Raw genomic sequence first — 18,156 nt, forward strand, 5'->3', positions numbered from 1 at the left:
TTCAAAAATTCTCTTATAAATACTTGGGCCAAAGATCATGGCATTGAGTGGATTTATCATATTCCCTACCATGCACCAGCTTCTGGTAAAATTGAACGATATAATGGGTTGTTGAAAACTATGTTGAAAGCAATGGGTGGTGGAACATTTAAGCACTGGGAGAAGAATCTGGCAGAAGCCACTTGGTTGGTCAATACTAGAGGATCTGTCAATCGTGATGGTCCTAGTCAATCTAGCCCCCTACACACTGTAGAAGGAGATAAGGTCCCTGTTATACATGTAAAGAACATGTTGGGAAAAGCTGTTTGGGTCCTTCCAGCTTCTGGAAAGGGCAAACCTATCCGTGGAACTGTCTTTGCCCAGGGACCTGGGTGCACTTGGTGGGTAATGCAGAAGGATGGGGATGTTCAATGTGTGCCACAAGGGAATTTGATGCTGGGGGAGTGCAGTCAATAATTTTATGTATCTATATATATATATATATGTTTGCATGTGTAGTGTATTTTAGTTATTATAGTTGTACATTTAGTTATGTTACATGCAATTCTACTATTTAGCTATCACAATTTTACATACGTGTATATATATGTATATATATGTATATATTAACCATGATGTAATAATGTAGAATAAGGGGTGGAATGTCATGGTTTTGTAATTTTGTAATTTTGCTATCAGTATTCCACATCATAACATCATGTCAAGTATGGATACTTCTGTTGAATGTGCAGTCCACAGAAGAAGACTACATATCCCAGAGAACAACAGGAGTAACAATAAGTCACGGGACCAGGACTCTATATAATCTCGTTCCCAGGCTGGAGTGCCCTCCTTCTTCTCTCGAACTTCTCGGAGAGTGGGAAGCGTTCCAGCCGTGTCGCCTAGAGTTCACAGTAGGCCTCTCGGTTTTCGGAGACTCTCTCTCTCTGTTTCGTTCGATTTTGTTAGCCTTAATTATATTATATTGTGTTATCTTGTATTTCGATATCATATTTAGTAAAATAAGTTTTTCCTCCTTAGATTGTCGCTGTTTTATCCCACTCCCCTTTTCCCCCTCCTTTCCGGGCCCCGGGGGGGGGCGTGGGGTGGCTTCCCCTGTCACGGGCATAGGTAATCTAAGTAACCCGTGACACTATCTAGTAGAAATATAACTGCATAAGGTTTTGACTGATATACTACAGAATTTTGTTTCTCTATCTAGGAATAAAGTCACCATTTATAAGCTGTTACTTTTCTTTATTCACAGAAAGATCAACCACTCAGTGCCAGCCAGAAAACCTTTGCATTTCTTAGTTCTCTTTTTGTTTCAAAGGGGAAAAGAAAAAAAAAATCTTCAAGGACAGAGAGCACATTCCTTCTCAGTATCATTATGCACGTCACTGAATACATTTTTATGAAATCCTTCAGAAAAAGTAAGGTTCAAGAACAGATCTGAGGTGCGCAATGCATATAAATATACTGTAAATGTTGTTCAGACTGTTTTGATACTTCAAATACAGTTTCACTTAGAGGTATCTTATATTAGTGCCAGTGTGATGGCAAAAAAATAAAAAGCCTACAGAAATATGTTTGTTGTATACTTTGTTATCTGAAATAGTGATAAAAATAATCAAGCTGCTATTAAGCTATAAGTACAGATCCTTTCACGTCTTCACTTCATCTTTCTTCTATTAAGGACTTTCATCCCTGAGGAGTCTTGGAGAGCTTTCCAGAGCTCACAGAACTGAGTCAAGCTCTGGAGACCCAAAGCCAACAGCATATTCCCATTGAGTCACTGCTTTAGACTTTGTCACAGAGCCGAGTATGAACAACTGCATACCCACAGCATTACAGATGTGTTTCTGACTATCCTATTATATCCAGGATGCATGTTTTGTTATCCATTCCCCTCCACTCCAAACTAAATTGAGCTCTGTTTAGAAGAAACATTCAACTAAGTGCTTGCAGTATGTATGCAAAGTGCAAAGTACAGAATGGAACCTTGTCTCCAAGTCACATCCATCTTAGACCAACTCAGAGCACAAGCTAACACAAAGTTCAGCAGTACTTATATGATATTAGTTACTGTACAATTCTATCACAAAGCTACACATCTCTGCCTATACTCATCCTTGAGCACTACAGTATAAAAAAAAAAAAACATTCCAAATTTAAAAAATAAAAATGTGCATTTTTCTTCACAAATGGCATTCAATCAAATAATAGAAATCTAGTCATTATCCAAAAACCATTCAAGGATACAAAGGCATCAGTGACCTCACCCCTCCCAACCCTCCCCCCCCCTTTTTTTTTTTAATGTATCTTTAAGTACTTTTGCATCTCTCCTTGTCACATTAAGCTCAACAGGCCACAATTACATCCACTATTCAATAGAAAGGTCATATCAGAGACTTGATAACCAAATAACTTTGAACTGTGTTACACTTTGAGGAAAGGTCAAGCACAAACAAGCCAGTGTTTTCATTCCACACACCCAGTAATTTTGCTAGTATTTTTCTACCAATTCTAAATGTTCAAGAAATAATGCCAGGAAGGTACAATATTATAAACATTAATTAAGCATTATCAAATCACCATTAAAAAGCTTCATCCTAATAATTTATGGATCTCAAAGATACCTCTACCACTTCTTTTGCACCTATCAACTAACACAGGTTAGCAACCCCCATGCCATATCTCCTTGGCTACACTTCTGACTAGGAGAAGGCATATTCCCACAAATCCCCATCCCCACACCAAGCTTTCAGTCAAACCATTTCTCTCTCTGGCACTTCATTCCTACCCTCATTTTTGTGAAAAGTAGTTCTTTCTCTTCCTTTATAAGGTCACGTCTTGCCAAAAGTCTCCACACAATAGCACCTTCCTGAAAACTTCACCCATGTAACGATTCCTCCTCTTTATACAACCTTCCCCTGAGTGTTTTTATTCCCTACAGCTGTGCTCCTTCCTGCACCCTATTGTCTGTTTTTTACCCTTTCTCTGCATGTGAGCGTTTTTCTTAACCCCCTGGCCAATTAAGACTATTTGTTTGTATAGAGAATTTCTAATTTTTCCTTATGATATTTATTTGACTGCAACTTACTTCTCTCATCCCTAATAACACAAGAGTCCCCAAAGACATTAGAAACTGCTGCTGAAAAAGTTAACAGGAATGGCTTGATATGTACTTCTCCCCACACAAAGTTGATGTAACATGGTTGTTGCCATCTGCTACCAAACAGAGGGAACACTCATCTACCTCTGAATCTGCTGAACTTTAGCAGGAAATATGAAGATTTTTTAATGAAAGCAAGCTGTGAAGTGCTGAAGCTTAGCTATTTGCAGAATATTAGCCATTCCTGAAACAATTTCACAATTTCTGGAGGGGTAGACAGAGATAAAGAAAAATACCCTTTTGAACCAGGACTTTTTGCCTCTAGTCATTCAAGAAAATTGAAGGCTTAGCTTAAGATTTAACCTTGAAGTTATCCATTTCTCCACTAAGTTCAGTTAGTCACCTCTTTTAACAAAACCACTATCCTCCAACTAAGGAAAATCATATCTGTTAGTCACTTCAATTTCTTTTTTTCTGAGATGAGGAATGATTGGTTTGGGTCACTAATGCTGCAGCCTCTGAAAAACAGAGTTCTTGACTTTGAGCCCCCTAATAACTGTACCAGCTGTAGCTGAGATGATTCACAGATTTTTCCAACCATTAAGACAATTCAATCTCTTTGAGAAGCACAACACTGAAAGTCTTATGTGGTATTTCATACAGCACAATGGATCATAAACCACAGTGTAATTTTACTAGTTCTAAAACAAAAACTTATTAATGGAATAAAAACGATGGGGGAAAAAAAAAAAAAAAAGAAAAAAAAAAAGCAGAAGGACATGTAAAACTCTTAAAACAGGATTGCCCTTGACAATAGCTGAATTCCAGAACAGAGATTCCTTAAAAAGTATTCTTAAAAGTCATCTGACTGCGAGTTTTCATCTTTTCCTAACCTCAGATCCTAGCCTGCAAGCAGTCATGCTGAGGAAAGATGAACAGTTTAGGCTTATGCACTCTCTGTAGCATATAATCTTGGTAGGGAGGCTGTGTTGCAGCAAGCAGGCTGCTCCGTTATAGATCACAGATTGCTCCTCATCTATGCAAGTCCTGCCACGGGGAAAGAGTAGTCAAGAGAAAAAGAAAGAATGTAGAGCTTTCAGCAGAGGGAGGTATTGACACAGCATATAACTCCAGGGGAGGGGAGCAGGGACAGACTGTTTCAGTACTTGGCTACAGTTAGAAGCTGAATATTCCTCCTCCGGCTGCATTAAAAAAATAAAGAAATGGAATAGCCTGCCCTCAAACAGCTTTGCTCATCTTGTTTTCCCATTTGCAGATGTTGAGTTGCTTTTTGCTCTCTGTGGAGAAAAGAAGAAAAAAAAACAAGCTCACAAACGAGAGAGTGGGGGAAGGAAAGGAAATAGAGACATAAATTTAATGAGAGAAGCCTTTGGTCACCAAAAATAGCCACAGCAGATAGTGTAACTAAAACCTGTGCCTACGCTGCCGGCGTAGCGCAGAGGGCAAAGTTACATAATATTTTCCACATTTATTTCAAGCAGGGCAGTCTGCCAGCTTGATAGATTTCTAGAAAGGGTGGGAGAGAGAGAGTGGTTTGATTCACGGACTGTTGTATTTACAGCTCACCCCGCAGCCACTGCCTTCCCTCTTTGGGCGTTTACCTTCACAGTTTGCAGACGGCAGTGTGAGTGTAACACTGATACAGAAAGTAAGTCACTGTTCAGACTGCCTAAAGCCCTGCTGCTCTGTAAGTTAGCTTTGCTTTTCTCATTTTGCCAGTGCTAATACGCACTGATCTGCTGAAAGTGCTGCCGCTATCAAAGTCCAGAAATTAGCAACAGAAAAGTGCTGAGACGAGACCTCGATGGCCAACAAGGGGGCTCCATGTCCTGCCTCTTCCATGCTGTCAGACTGGGGAGGCAATCTCAGCAAAAGGAAGAGAAGTGGCACCTTCTGAAAGAAGAGGTTCCTGCAAAACTACCAACACAAAAGTTTCTCCATGACCTGTTCAGGCTAGAAGTTGGCATAGATCTCCAAAATGCATCTGGATTTTCTCAAAAGGCTGGGCTACAACCAATCAGGAGCCTGGGTGAAACCAGCTACTACTTTTCCTGTGAGGAAAGGTATAATTATGTGAAAAACATTCACCAAGGACAGTCAAACAAATGACCGAATGACATTCTGTGCTATGTGTGGCAGGACAATCCATAAAGTTAACCATTGCCCTTCATATTTCCTGCATTTATTCTGTATTTTCTTTACATGTGTCAGAAGTTCCATTGGGATTTCCCAAATACCTCATTAAGATTTTACTGTTGCTGGCAAGCACTAACACTACAGCTCCCCACCAAAGCTAGAAAGGAATAATGAATAAAAAAAATGACAAACAAGAACGTCTGCATCCTACGTTCAACTTGCATGAAGACAAAATGGAACTGAAAGAAAGAAAAACATAAAACTGATACCACTGTAGTAATATTAGCATGCTGTCCATAAAACAGACTACAAAGAAAAAAGCAGAGAAGTTTAGACTCTTCCTTCCATTCCCATCTGCAATACATGCACAGCACCACACATGACTGTGCAGCCATGTTTGAATGGGAACACGTGGAAAATGAGTTTGGCCAATTCTCACCAAGCTGAGTGTAGCCAGACAGCATAAAAGCTGTTAATACATTAATGTACAATATTAGTGCCAGAATCATTAAATCAAACTTCTAAAGAAAGTTGTTCTGACCATGTTTTTAAACAAAGAAAACAAGAAGATGCCAGCTAAATGCCAACATGTCATAATTTTAACCTTCAGAGAAGAGATGTTCCCAAACCAGTGTGGAGATAAAACAAAAGCACAATTCATGAAACAATGCCATGATGTCAAGTGAGGTGCAATATTTCCTCCTGCCAGTAACATTATGTGATCTGAGAGCATTGCCTTTGACCCTAAAAGCACCCTCCAAACCAAATTCCTTCTTTCCTAAGTTGGTCTCACCAGCAGTTTGCAACGGGAGCTTCACTTTTACATTACTATGATCTCCACTGAAAATGTAGAACTATCTAGACTATCCTTAAAGCCAACAATTGCTTCTTATGACCATGTTTAAAGGGAATCCCTCAATTCTTTGTCTGTCATGGAGGTCATTTTCACCTTTTTTCCAGTCTAAACTTGGACAGTATGCACATTGATAAAATCTAAACACTTACCCAGAACTCTGTATCCTCTACTTTCCCCCTGAGAAGGTAACTAACTTTACTAAATGAAAATAAATACTACTGAACTTACAGAACCGATAGCGAGCTTAAATAAATAATAAAATTGCTAGTTTTGAAAAAGGGTAACTTATTTGCAAGAAGATAAAACAGAATAAGCTATCTCTAACACAATAAGCAATGAGATTATGAAGCATCATCCCACTGTAACTGTTTTTCCACAGTGTTTCACTGCCATTGATTCAGTTTTCTGAATATTTAAAAACTGAATAATGAAGAGTGGCAGAAGGGAAAATAGAAGGGGAGGCAGAATTTTGCTTAGGGGGGAAGAACACAAAATCAGGAAAAAATGGCAAAATGGAAAAAAGGATGTTTGAGAAGAGCTGACTCAGACCCTGAAGAACAGAGAGTGACTAGGACAATAGATTGAGACACAAAGATGCTGGGTCAGTTCCAGGATCAGCCACAAACTCTGCAGCAAGTTGTATAATTTTTCTGGAGCCTTAAGAAGCTGTTGGCAAATGGGGCCAAAATCTCCAGACTCTTAAAAAAAAAAAAAAAGAAAAAAAAAAAAGACAAGTTTTGACTGTGAGTCACAAGGTGTGCTGTGTCTACCATGATGTTAGGAACACCAGGCATGGAACCCACTTGGCTCAAAACACCTTACCAAAAGACAACATGCAGCATCTGCACAGTTCTGCACCAAAATCAGCTAGTTCTCATCTTGCACACCCCCAGTACAAAATTATTGTCAGGCAGGAATATACACTGCAATCAAAGTGCAAACTTTGGAGTCACAGAATTCCTGAACACCCACAGGGAGGTCTACCAAAGCTCTTGTTCCACAGTTCAGCTGCAGAACCCTGTCAATGTGTAGTTCTTCTCAGACCTGAGTTTTATGCCATGTAGAAGTAAAACCATGCAATGAAGTCTTCAGCTTAGAGGAGTTTCAAAGCAGCTAACATGAGCTAATATGCTAAAAGAACTGCCATTGCACTTCTCCCTCTCTCTCTCTCAAAGAGAGAAGAATTTATCATCACAGTTCCTGAGACACTAATAAATATGTTGCACATTAAAAATGCAAACTGTGCTGTTATCGTAACTAAACAAAATAATTCAAACATAATTTTCCTGTTGCTACTCCCATCCTTCAGAGTTCATATTCCTCCTTCTTTAGAAAAGGAAGTGCAGAAGCTGCAGGTAGGCAGCAGGATGGAGGGGAGCACAGCAGCTCCCAAGGTAGGGCACATCCTTTCACCATATCTTGACTGTGCACTTGGACCAGACCAGTCTGCCCACCACTTTCCTCATCCCTTTTCACTCCTATCTAGTTGTCCTCCAAGGAAGATGCATGGTGGGAGCTGTGGTGCCATCACAAAGGCCCTGTGTTGGATGTGAGAAACTGGGACCAGCTGAGCTGCAGCCAGTCTTGACCAACAGACAGAGAAAAAAGGAGCAGATCTTCCAAAGGGCATGCAGATATTGGCATATCTCACAGAGCAGGCTGGGTACCTTATGGAAAAGATGCTCAGTATAAGCAGCTCATCAGCACACACAGTGTTTTAAGGAAGAGATACAGCAACAAATCACAGCAACTCCATTCTGTCCTTAATCTGTCATATTCACACAACCGTCAGCCTTAGTCTAACTTAAAACCTTAGGGGTTTTCTTTATAGTTCCCTTTAGAGTTCTCTGTACATAAGAGACTAACATGCTAGAAAAAACAGAGGAGTTTAAATGAACCGACAGTGCAAGTTAAGACATAAAGCTCATTCCAGCTTTGCACCTTCCTGCTAAGTTTCACACTCCCTTCTCCTGGCACAAGCCTGAGGATTTCATACATTAGAAGTATATCAAATTGCTTTTTCATATATAATCAATTTTCATTTTCTCTTTGTGAGTCACAACATTCTATTTGGGGAAAGCACTTGAAATATATATATATACTTTCTTTTTCTGTGCCAATTAAGAAAGATTGTCTTTAATTACTTACAATTTGTTTGTACTGTGCAAACAAAGTGTAGATCCAAATTCTGCTGGTACTTGATAATGTCCGAAAAAAAATTAAGTAAAGAGCTTCAACCCAAAAGAAATTATATCACATTATATCCTAATTATTCTAACACCTACATCTGAGGTATTTTGGGCGCAAACTTAATCTCCTTTGGAGTCCAAAACTGGGTGTTCTGCAGAAAGATGGTTAGATTCCTTACGTATCACAGATAAAATAATTCCTCCAGTGTGTACTGAGAGTAGCAGTAGGTTCCTCACTCAGATGTTCTGTCATACATTTGAGATTTAAAGGTATATACATTAACATAGGGAGTATAAATTAAACACAGACATTAAATTCTCCTATTGCTCACAGTTTGCAAAAGTATTCAGTAACACTGGGAGAAGAACTTTGTTACAAACTAACATAACCCCTAAAATTGAAAGGAAAATGAAACCCACAATATCCAGAGGATGTTATAGCCATCTAAATGAGAAATTCCTGAAGAAATGGGTCATACTTGCTGCAACTTATAAGCACCTACAGCCCAGAGGAATGAAAACTCATAGAGCTGATGAGGTCTTCTGACTGCATGGTACATCAGCAGGCTCAGTGGGCAGCAATGATCATATGACAACACTAGTGCTAAAATAAATCTAAGTACTCCTAACAGAGTTTCTTATATTCATGGTTCTACAAAATTGAGATACAACCACATAGGCCACATTTCCTCCCACTGATTCTTCTCAGGCTCCTTGGGAACATAAAACCCGTAGCACAGGACATATTATTCATTGCCTGATCAAGGAAGATGTGATTTTCTAAATTGCACAAAGAAAAACACAGAGTGGCAAAGGATGGAAATGACCATCTGTGGTAATTACTGCACAGGGCAGGGAGTAAAATCCAGCTGAGAGACCAACTCCTGAATGCAAATGAAAAAGACACATGCATATATTTGCTAGGGAAGAATCAATGCCGACACATCTATGGTGCTGTAGATCACCCCTCTCAGGAACCAGTCCCTTCTCATTGAAGATCTGGGCAAAAGGAAAGTACTTTCAGTTTGAATGCACCAAATTCAGCAATGAAAGGTTTGCTCTGCAGCATGCAGTAAGTGTGCCACTGAGAACAAGCCTCAGGTGTTGCTGGAACATGCTGTGCTCTTTGGCCTCACATCACCCACTGCTATTGGCTGGCTCTAAGTATCAGATGGAAATATCACACCGCAGCTCACCGAAAACTGCACCCACTCTTTCACAGCAACAGACATTTATGGCTTACAGTTTGCGTCATTTATGCCCCCCTAACAACAGCAGCCTGCAGATCTGCCTGCATATGCAAAGTAATCAAACTGCCTTATCTAGAGATGCATGCTTTCTTGTGGCTTTGTTTTTAGGACAACCTTTATTATACCATCCCCTCAAAAAAGGTGCTTGATTTCACTGTCACAGTAGTAGAGCATTGTGAGACATTTTGTTCAAAGAAATCCTGCTTTCAGAAAAAAAAAAAACTTGTTGTTTGGTTTTTTTTTAGTATCTTTAAGAATTCTTCATCCCACTGGCAATAGCAGGACAGTGTTATCCTCAGTATGAGTGGCAGTATAATGAGTTGAGATAACTTGAATACTTTGTTCTGCCAATATTTGCTAAAAGTACTGGAAAACTAAGAGAGAAATCTGTAATTACACTCCAGAGTCTAGACATCTTTAGGCCCTACTTTACAGAGGTTCTGCACATTTGCTGTTCAAGATTTTGTCTTTTTGCTCTCAGTCATATTCCCAAGAGCCTTCCTCCATTTGAGAGGAGATGGAATACTTATCTTCTGAGAGAGAGCCCTACAAGCACAATATGTAGGGCTTTGCTTTATAGAAACAACACACACAAGGTAAGCTTCCCATAACTTGACAACTGGAACATGCACTAACTAGAGAGATTCTAGTTCTCTAGGTTCTATATCGTTGGGATTCATGCTGAGCATGACAGAGACTGGGACAGAGATCTTGCTTCTGCTATTGTTATTACACAGTAATTAAGAGCAAGTTACCAGATAAAAGTGGCCCAGGCAACATGCAGAAGTCACTTCCAGAGATGGTTTCAAGGCCACTTTTACAAGGCTTTTACTGGGAGGATGCTTCTGAGTAGGGGCTGTGAAGCATTAGAAATGTCTGAATTCTAAATAAAAGAATAACAAACCTGTAAAGAATCAATTACTACCATAGACTCAACTACAAACTGTATTTTCAATGGAAAACAGTAGATTTTAAAACCTTAAATATACCTATTGTAACAACTTTATAGAAAGAACATAATTTTGATTTACTGAAATATTCTGTCATAGTTCCCATTAATAATTACTTCAATCTGCCTTTTTACTGACAAAATATGCAATCTTTCCTAATCCTTCAGATTTGTGAGATAACAGCCTTATTTCTACTAGTGGTCTGGATGATCCTCCAGGCGCTGGAATTCAATAAAGCAGATGGATTCAGAAAAGAACAGTTACTGACCATGGCCATAGCGAGTTTGCAATATCAGAAAGAGCCCTAGGTTACACAGTTGTAAGCCAAGTGCACAGGAGGCAAAGGTGCAAAATATGTAATCATGTCCATGGATGACAAAGACAGGATTTACACATTGCCCCCCAACCACTCTGGGTATACGCCATTTGCAGTGCTAGTGGGAGCTGAAGACAGCAAGCTTGTTGGCTTCTGGAGCACCAATGAGGCTTGTATGTGTTTTGCCTTGGAGCAGACTCTGGAAAGCTTCAAGTGGCCATTTGCCACAGAACAGTTCATCCCTTGTCCCACTGCTGTCCCACCTCTCTGCAGAGGACTGTACGAGGCCCAAGATATGCATGAGAGCTCTGGCTCTGCAGCAGTAGAGGGAAAGCCTTTCCCTGAGGTGAAACATTCCCAGGCACTCAGAGAAGTCTCTCTCTTTCCCCTCTTGTGCAAGAACGGAAAACTAAGCAGGTTTTCAGCACTCTTCTCTCCACACCCAGTGGCCTCACACTCTCATCAAATGACTCTGCACTGTGTTTTGTCATCAGTTCATTCATGGTACAAACTGTAAAGCTACAAGGACACCATGCCATAAAAGGTTGGTGTGTAGGCCTTTATTTTAGAAAGAAAACATATTTTGAAGATGGTTTGGCTGATAAAAGTTTGGCACTTCTAACTGCAACTCTAAGCAAACCAGTTTGCTAAACCTACAGAGCAGGACAGTGGCAGTTCTATGGAGGATGCTCTTACCACCACAGATTTCATAGGGAACAAAAACCAGGTACTAATTAAGAAATCGTTTTACCTGAGATGTATTCTTAGAAATAGTAGTCTAGAGGTGATCTGTAAGTTTGAGAGATGAGGCTGCAATCCACAGCAGGCAACACTTTGCAGGACTTTCCAGCTAGCTTCTAGACTTCCTAAAAGCAAGCACTGTGTATACGGAGGTGACATTCTTATTTCCCTATTAATGACTTCATGTAACCACTTTCTGCAGATCAGAGATACAAAATTGGAAGAAAAAAAATATGGTATGGTGATCATGCAGGTTGAGGGAGGATATCCTGCCCCTCTGCTCTGTGCAGGTGAGGCCTCACCTGGAGTACTGCAATCCAGATGTAGAGTCCTCAGTACTGGAGAGACATGGACCACTTGGAGACTGGTGAAAGGCCACAAGAATGATCCAAGGGATGGAACACCTCTCTACCCTACAAGAACAGGCTGAAAGAACTGGGGCTGGTCTTCCCAGATGGCTCTGGGGAGACCCGAGATGAGCCTTTTACTATCTGAAAGGGGGGCTGTAAAAGAGAAGTGAACAGACTTTCAAGTAGAGTCAAGACGAAATGGTCAAACTAAAAGAAGAGAGATTTAGAATGAGGATAAGGAAGAAGCTTTCTACAATCAAGCACTGTAAGACATGTCCCAGGGAGGTGACAGGAACCCTGTCCCTGGAGACATTCGAGGTCAGGCTGGACAAGGCTCTGAGCAACCTGATCTATCTGTAAGTGCTCCTGATCACTGCAGGGGAGTTGTACCAGATGACCTTTAAAGTTTCCTTTCAAATCAAATGATTCTGGTATTCTATTTTACCTTCTTCTTTGTAAATCCCCTTTTTAATTCCCCTCTGTGCTTTGAAACTGGACTTGCAGCATTCAGGAGCTCCAGCCTGACCTCCAGGAAAGCTCTCTCCTGCTCTGCACAAAGTGAACTTCCCTGTTTCAGAGCAGTTAAACTGCAACCACCTTCCTCAAACCAGAATTTCAGTCTTCCAGACAGTGCGCTCTGGCCACAGTAGCGAAGCTGCAGACAGAAAGCAGACTTGCTGTGACTGTTTGCCATGGAACGGATAAGCTAAATCTTCTGTAGCGTGGCTGAAACACAAACTAACTTCTGGGGAATTTGCATTTCTTTCCCTTTCTCTCATGTTGCAAGCAAAAGTTGCCAAGTGCCCGGGATTTATATGCAAATAGCCCTGCTAGCTCTCTGGCTGCAGAGAAGCAGCAAGCCGCAGAACAGAACAGAGTGAAGGCCGCATAACTGGAGCTCATCGCCCTTTTATCCAACGCAGATCAGGCATGCTGATGACTAGATACACATCAGACTTTCTAACTGTGGTTTATATAGCTGGTAAAAGTCGCTAAAACAAATTTCCTTCTCTTCTCTCAAATCAAGAGCCCCTGGCAAGCATCAGTGCTAATCCTCAGCTGTGAGAGGGTTTTTATCCATTCTGCAGACAGTTTGCACTGCAGCCCCATGCTGAGCAAGCCTCAAAGGCCTCTTATGCAACGCACCTCTTTCACTGCACGAGCGTATTATGCTTAGGCTTGCAGAGTGCTCTGAAAACCCCACTGGGCTGGGACCCACCAGAGATACCAAAGAAAAAAATATCCAAGATAGCTTTTCCTAAGAAGAAAAGGAAACTTTATGCATGAGCAGACAGAAGATGGTGTGTTCAACATGCGTCCACATACGTTTGTGACCACAGTATGTTCCCTATGATAAGTAGATGCCAATCTACTCTTATTTATTTCCTATGGATGCAATAACTGCTAGAGTTTCTAATACACCTAATTCTTCCTCATACCACAATGCAAAATACAGCACGGAACTAGAAATAGTAACATCCAGAAGGAGTTATAAAATTTGGAAAGATTTGTCTCTGTAGGCATGTCAACCATAAGGTAACCATAAGGATGCATTATTCTCTGGAAGACAACATCTATGTGAAAATCCATTTCAATTCTTGGTTCTGGTACCATACTCCAACAGCATCACTCCCTTGTCCCAGTGGCCCAGGGTCAATCTTGCAGATAACATTCATCGCCTGAAAAGGGTTCCAGCATTTTTTCCCCCCTTTATTTGTGCCCAGAGGTCACCATTGCTTGCCAAGGAAAAAAAATAATCCTGCAGCAGTAAACCCCTCGGGACCATTGTTAGAGCCCATGCAAAGGTAGGGACTGCACATTGCTATATTGGGAGCAGCTATATTCCATTGTGCCAACAGCATAGATGGGGGAGGGAACAGAAAGAGTCTCCAGAGCAGCTGAGTTTGGACATAGCAGTGAATGCGGAGCCTTCAGTGTTGACTCACTTTTTCCATTTTTAAAATAAAAACACTAGCAAAGATATTTTTAAGTAGTTACTATGCTTTTCTGCTGCAAGCAAAGCCTTCTCATAAGCTTCAACTGTCCTCACTCCCCACTTCCTCATCTGTAACAAGCCTTAGTAATCTGTTCTCTTACATTAAATCCTTCTAGCCAAAAGACCAAGATAATTGTAAACGGAGCAGTCTCTAGTCTATAACTTATTGGTTTCTAAGGGAAAACTATTGTCTAGAGAAAGTGTAGGAGCCTGGGAGCCAAGATCCCTTGACTCTATCTGTCATGTTTCTGCTGACACGCTGTATTATGGAAAAATGAAACAGAGTCCTGGTTGCGAAATTCGGGCCTGGGCTGTATGAGCAGATTCCTGTGCTCACTGAAGTAGACAGGAACTCAGAAGTTCAGCCACATGGAACAAGATTCCTCAAATGTAACCTCTCCAGAGCAGGTTCACTTATACTAAATACGCTAATTTCTAGCGCCAGCAAGAGCAACACTTCCAAAAATGCTTAAGTTAAATCCAACGTTAAATTCATTCCAGAACTTAAATTCATTAAGGTTAAATCTGTTAAACAGAATTTAAATTCATTTCCCAAATAAAACAAGAAGAATACTTCAGCACTACCAGAAACAAGGACATGACAGGATACCAGCATCAGGTCCAGACTGGTGACTTGTAGAGTACCCTCCAGTTAAACTGGAAGGATAAGGATTTCAACAGCTAGCAATAGTACTCAAACTCATGTGTTAAGCCCTTGGGAACACAGAAAATCTTAAGATTAAGCAGCAATAAACCATATCTGTGATGTACAATCTCAGACAAGGTGTAGCCAAAGCATACAAAAGAGGTTATGTGGCATCTTTTCAACATCTGGAACAAATAGCAGATTTCACATGCTTTGCTGTTTGCAAGTGGTGCCTAACCTAGCAGCTAAGTCTTCAATACCCAAAACTTAAGGCCAGATACTTTGGACTCTGCCTTTTTAAGAGGTACAATGAAAGATTTTGAAAGGTTGTCACATAGCCTTGGATAAAAGGAGCACAGTTCTTTTGAACTTGCCCCTAGTTACAGGCTTGCGGGCTCAAAAATAACATTTGCCCTTGAAAATAACTGCAAATGCAAAGCAACAGTTTCAAAAAGAGGAGGAAAAAAAGTTCCTACTTAAAGTTCAGCTTAAAAAGTCCCCATATGGAAATCCCCACTGTTTTATATTCTGTAATAGCAATTTTTCACAAAATTTTCTTCCATGCACTTCTTAATTAAACGGTATCAAAAAGCCTCACAGATTAGAATAAATATTTCTCCTGTAGTCTTGAAATTACCAGAACTATCCAGCTGAACTTGAGAGCTCTCTCTTCCCTCCACTTTTGTGTTTGTCTCTGTATTCTTTTCTTCTGCATCATATTTTTCTGCAATTTGAGAAATTCCCAGCTATTGTTTTTAAATAATATCCATTTCATGGAGGGGAAGTCTATTTTTCCTATTCCTCTCTTCCATCCCCCACCCTTCCAATTGTGCATTCCTCTGCACAAACAGATCCTGGAGTATGTTACAGGGCATTCTGTCTCTCTCTATTTCCCCCGCAGTTCCCACAAGAATATTGTATTCCTGTTTCCCATCCTGTCCCAGACTGTCTCTGTGGTTGCCATGTACTGTTTAACAGTTGCCACATTCCACCTAAAAAGTGGAAGAATTTCTCCAAACACTCAGCAAGTGATTTCAGTTTGCTCAGTACTTCCAGACCTTCCCTCGCACATGACTGGTTTACAAATGAATTGGATGTAATTTTGTGGTCCCTAGAATGATTAAGGTGTAGAAATTGTATACTTTTTAAGCTCACACCTCAATTATGTGGCTAAAAGGTCAAGTCCCCATGGGGCATAATCTGGCAGAAACTCTGGCACAAATGAAAAGAAAAATCCAGATTTGAGATTAGTTTCCATCAGGAGAGAGGAGAAAGGGTCATACAAATTAAGACGCTGTGTAAACTCACATTAGTATGCTCCTAAAATCTGATTTAACTGTGTCCCAGTCACCTAGATTTCTATCCTTGAAGTGAATGCAGTGTAACAGGTATGAGGCAGATCCTATAAAAAACAGCACATCCCTTCTCCAAAACTCACATCTGCGCAGCCTCGTAGCTGTGTGGGCAGCTCACCTAGCAGAGGAGTACACAGATCAACACCATGTTCCTGTCTGCATTCAGCATGCTAGAAAGCCTACATTACAGGCTGTATCTGCAACATCTCAGTCCCAAGCGGAGTTGCTCCATTGACTTAAGAAGAGCTGTGCCAATCAAGATGAGGATTTGGTCACAGACATGCTCAGCAAGTGAGACTGTATAGGCAGAGCAGACAGAAAATAGTTGGACTTACATTTTGTACTGTACCCCAAACCTTATTGCTTTTCCAACTGAAGACAGCTAGAAAGAGCAGGAAGCTGAAAAGAAATACAACAACTGGGCTGACTCCCCAAATGCTTTATATATCCTGCTGAAGGTGAGTCTTAAACAATACTACATGCAATCAATGGCATCTTATAATTATTATGCCCCACAATACATTTAGGTGTAATTATTAGGAAAATAGGAACATATGTCAAGAATGTTTGCCTAAATTACTTGCGAAAACAGTGGAGAGGACAGAAAGGTGAGTTTCTCAGAGGGAATCTGGACAGGGCAACAATAGCAGTCAAAGGTCCAGAAAAATCAAATGTTTGTCCCCCCAAAGCTGTCTTGCAAGAAATAGATTTCATTTTTCATTACACAGCAGTGGAACAAAAACTGAAATATGAAGATGGTGCCACACCACATGGAAACACTCCCTGAGACTTCAACCCTGGAGTCTTGTTCTGGCAGAAATTTATGGTGCAACGTTTGATTACAAAATTTTGTTACACATCTCCTGGACTTTCATTTTTGGTGAGGAAATAGGTATTTATTTTTCTGATAGATTCTCCTCCTTGGTGTGCATCTTTCGCCTTTTTCTGCTCTCAGCTCTGGAGAGAAAGCACACTCTAGCAGCATGATATGCTCATATTATTATGAGAGTGGTTGAACATCATCTTTTCCGCATCTTCATATGTACTTAAGACATTTTAAGGAATCTTATTTGGCCTAGACTAACAAGAGAAAAAGAAGTCAATAAATGAGACAGCACAGGGGGACAAAAAGGGCCATAGGAAAGACCAAGAGGGAAAAAATGATAGAAAACTATAAGGGGAAGGAAAAAAAAAAAACAAAACAAAAAAACCCTCTAAAGAAGCTGTGTTGAGAACCTAGTATATGCTCCAATTCAGCTTGTCTAAGACTGTATACGTAATTGTGGGGCATCATCATCCTGTAATTCCTACTATAGGCAACAGCACAAGATGGACGTCTCCAGAGAATGCTTCAGAAATTAGTCATACTAAGTCTGCAGACAAACTCTCATGAAGCCTCCTGGCCATGTATTTTTTCCACTTTAAGGACAGGCCACGGTTACAACACAGCAATTTAACCACATGGAACAGGATAGTGAGAAACCAAGTACGTTCCTTTAGACATCACCAGATGTTGTTTTTTTTATTGATGTGAAGTACTTAGAAAAAAAGTGTGCATAGACTCCATCAGCTCTTTAAACAGAGCTCCTTTATTTTGCATTCTTACAACTTATATACATTTCTCACTTCCATTCTGACAGAGCTGAACATACTTGAAGCTAGAAGTTGACCTGTCCATCTAGAGAAAGGCTCATGTAATAATTGATAATGCAGAGCTATAGCAGAAAGAAAGCTGAAAATCCACAGAAAAACACAAGGTTACACTAAAAAAAAAAAAAATGCTTAACTGAGAAAGGGATGTAAAAGTCCATACTCCCTAATCTTTCTGTATTATACACAGAGTAATGTATCATTCTACTTTCAGTTTTTAATGTGAAAAACTGTTTTTTGAGCTTCCCTACTCTGTCTCAGTTGGTCTCTTTTACGCCATTGCAATACTTGCAAACCCTGTCTTGATCCTTTAGGTATTCCTGTGACACTGAATACATCTTCTGTTAATGTGAGGCCCACAAAGGTGCACAATACCCATGCTAAAGTTATCATGCTTGAATTTGGGGCCACTTAAGGCCTTTTCAAATTTGTTTTTATTCTTGCTACGAAATGCCAGATACTTAAGTACATTTTGAACATACTTCTCTCAACTACAGCAGTTTAACCAAGCAAACTCTTCCAGTCAATAGGTCTATCCAGTCCACATAGAGACTGGAAGGTTCACATGATTCTCTCTGAAGGACTGCAGCTTCTCTGGATTAAATA

General features: G+C 40.3%; 1 protein-coding gene across 7 annotated transcripts in view; it reads right to left on the reverse strand.

Annotated features, from left to right (window-relative positions):
• LOC107311182 (uncharacterized) overlaps positions 1-18,156 on the reverse strand; it is a 301,670-nt gene that overhangs the window by 209,679 nt on the left and 73,835 nt on the right. The window lies entirely within an intron of this gene.

The sequence above is a fragment of the Coturnix japonica genome, chromosome 3 (genome assembly GCF_054131305.1).
Source record: "Coturnix japonica strain WE chromosome 3, WE-NBRP24, whole genome shotgun sequence".
Lineage (NCBI taxonomy): Eukaryota > Metazoa > Chordata > Aves > Galliformes > Phasianidae > Coturnix > Coturnix japonica.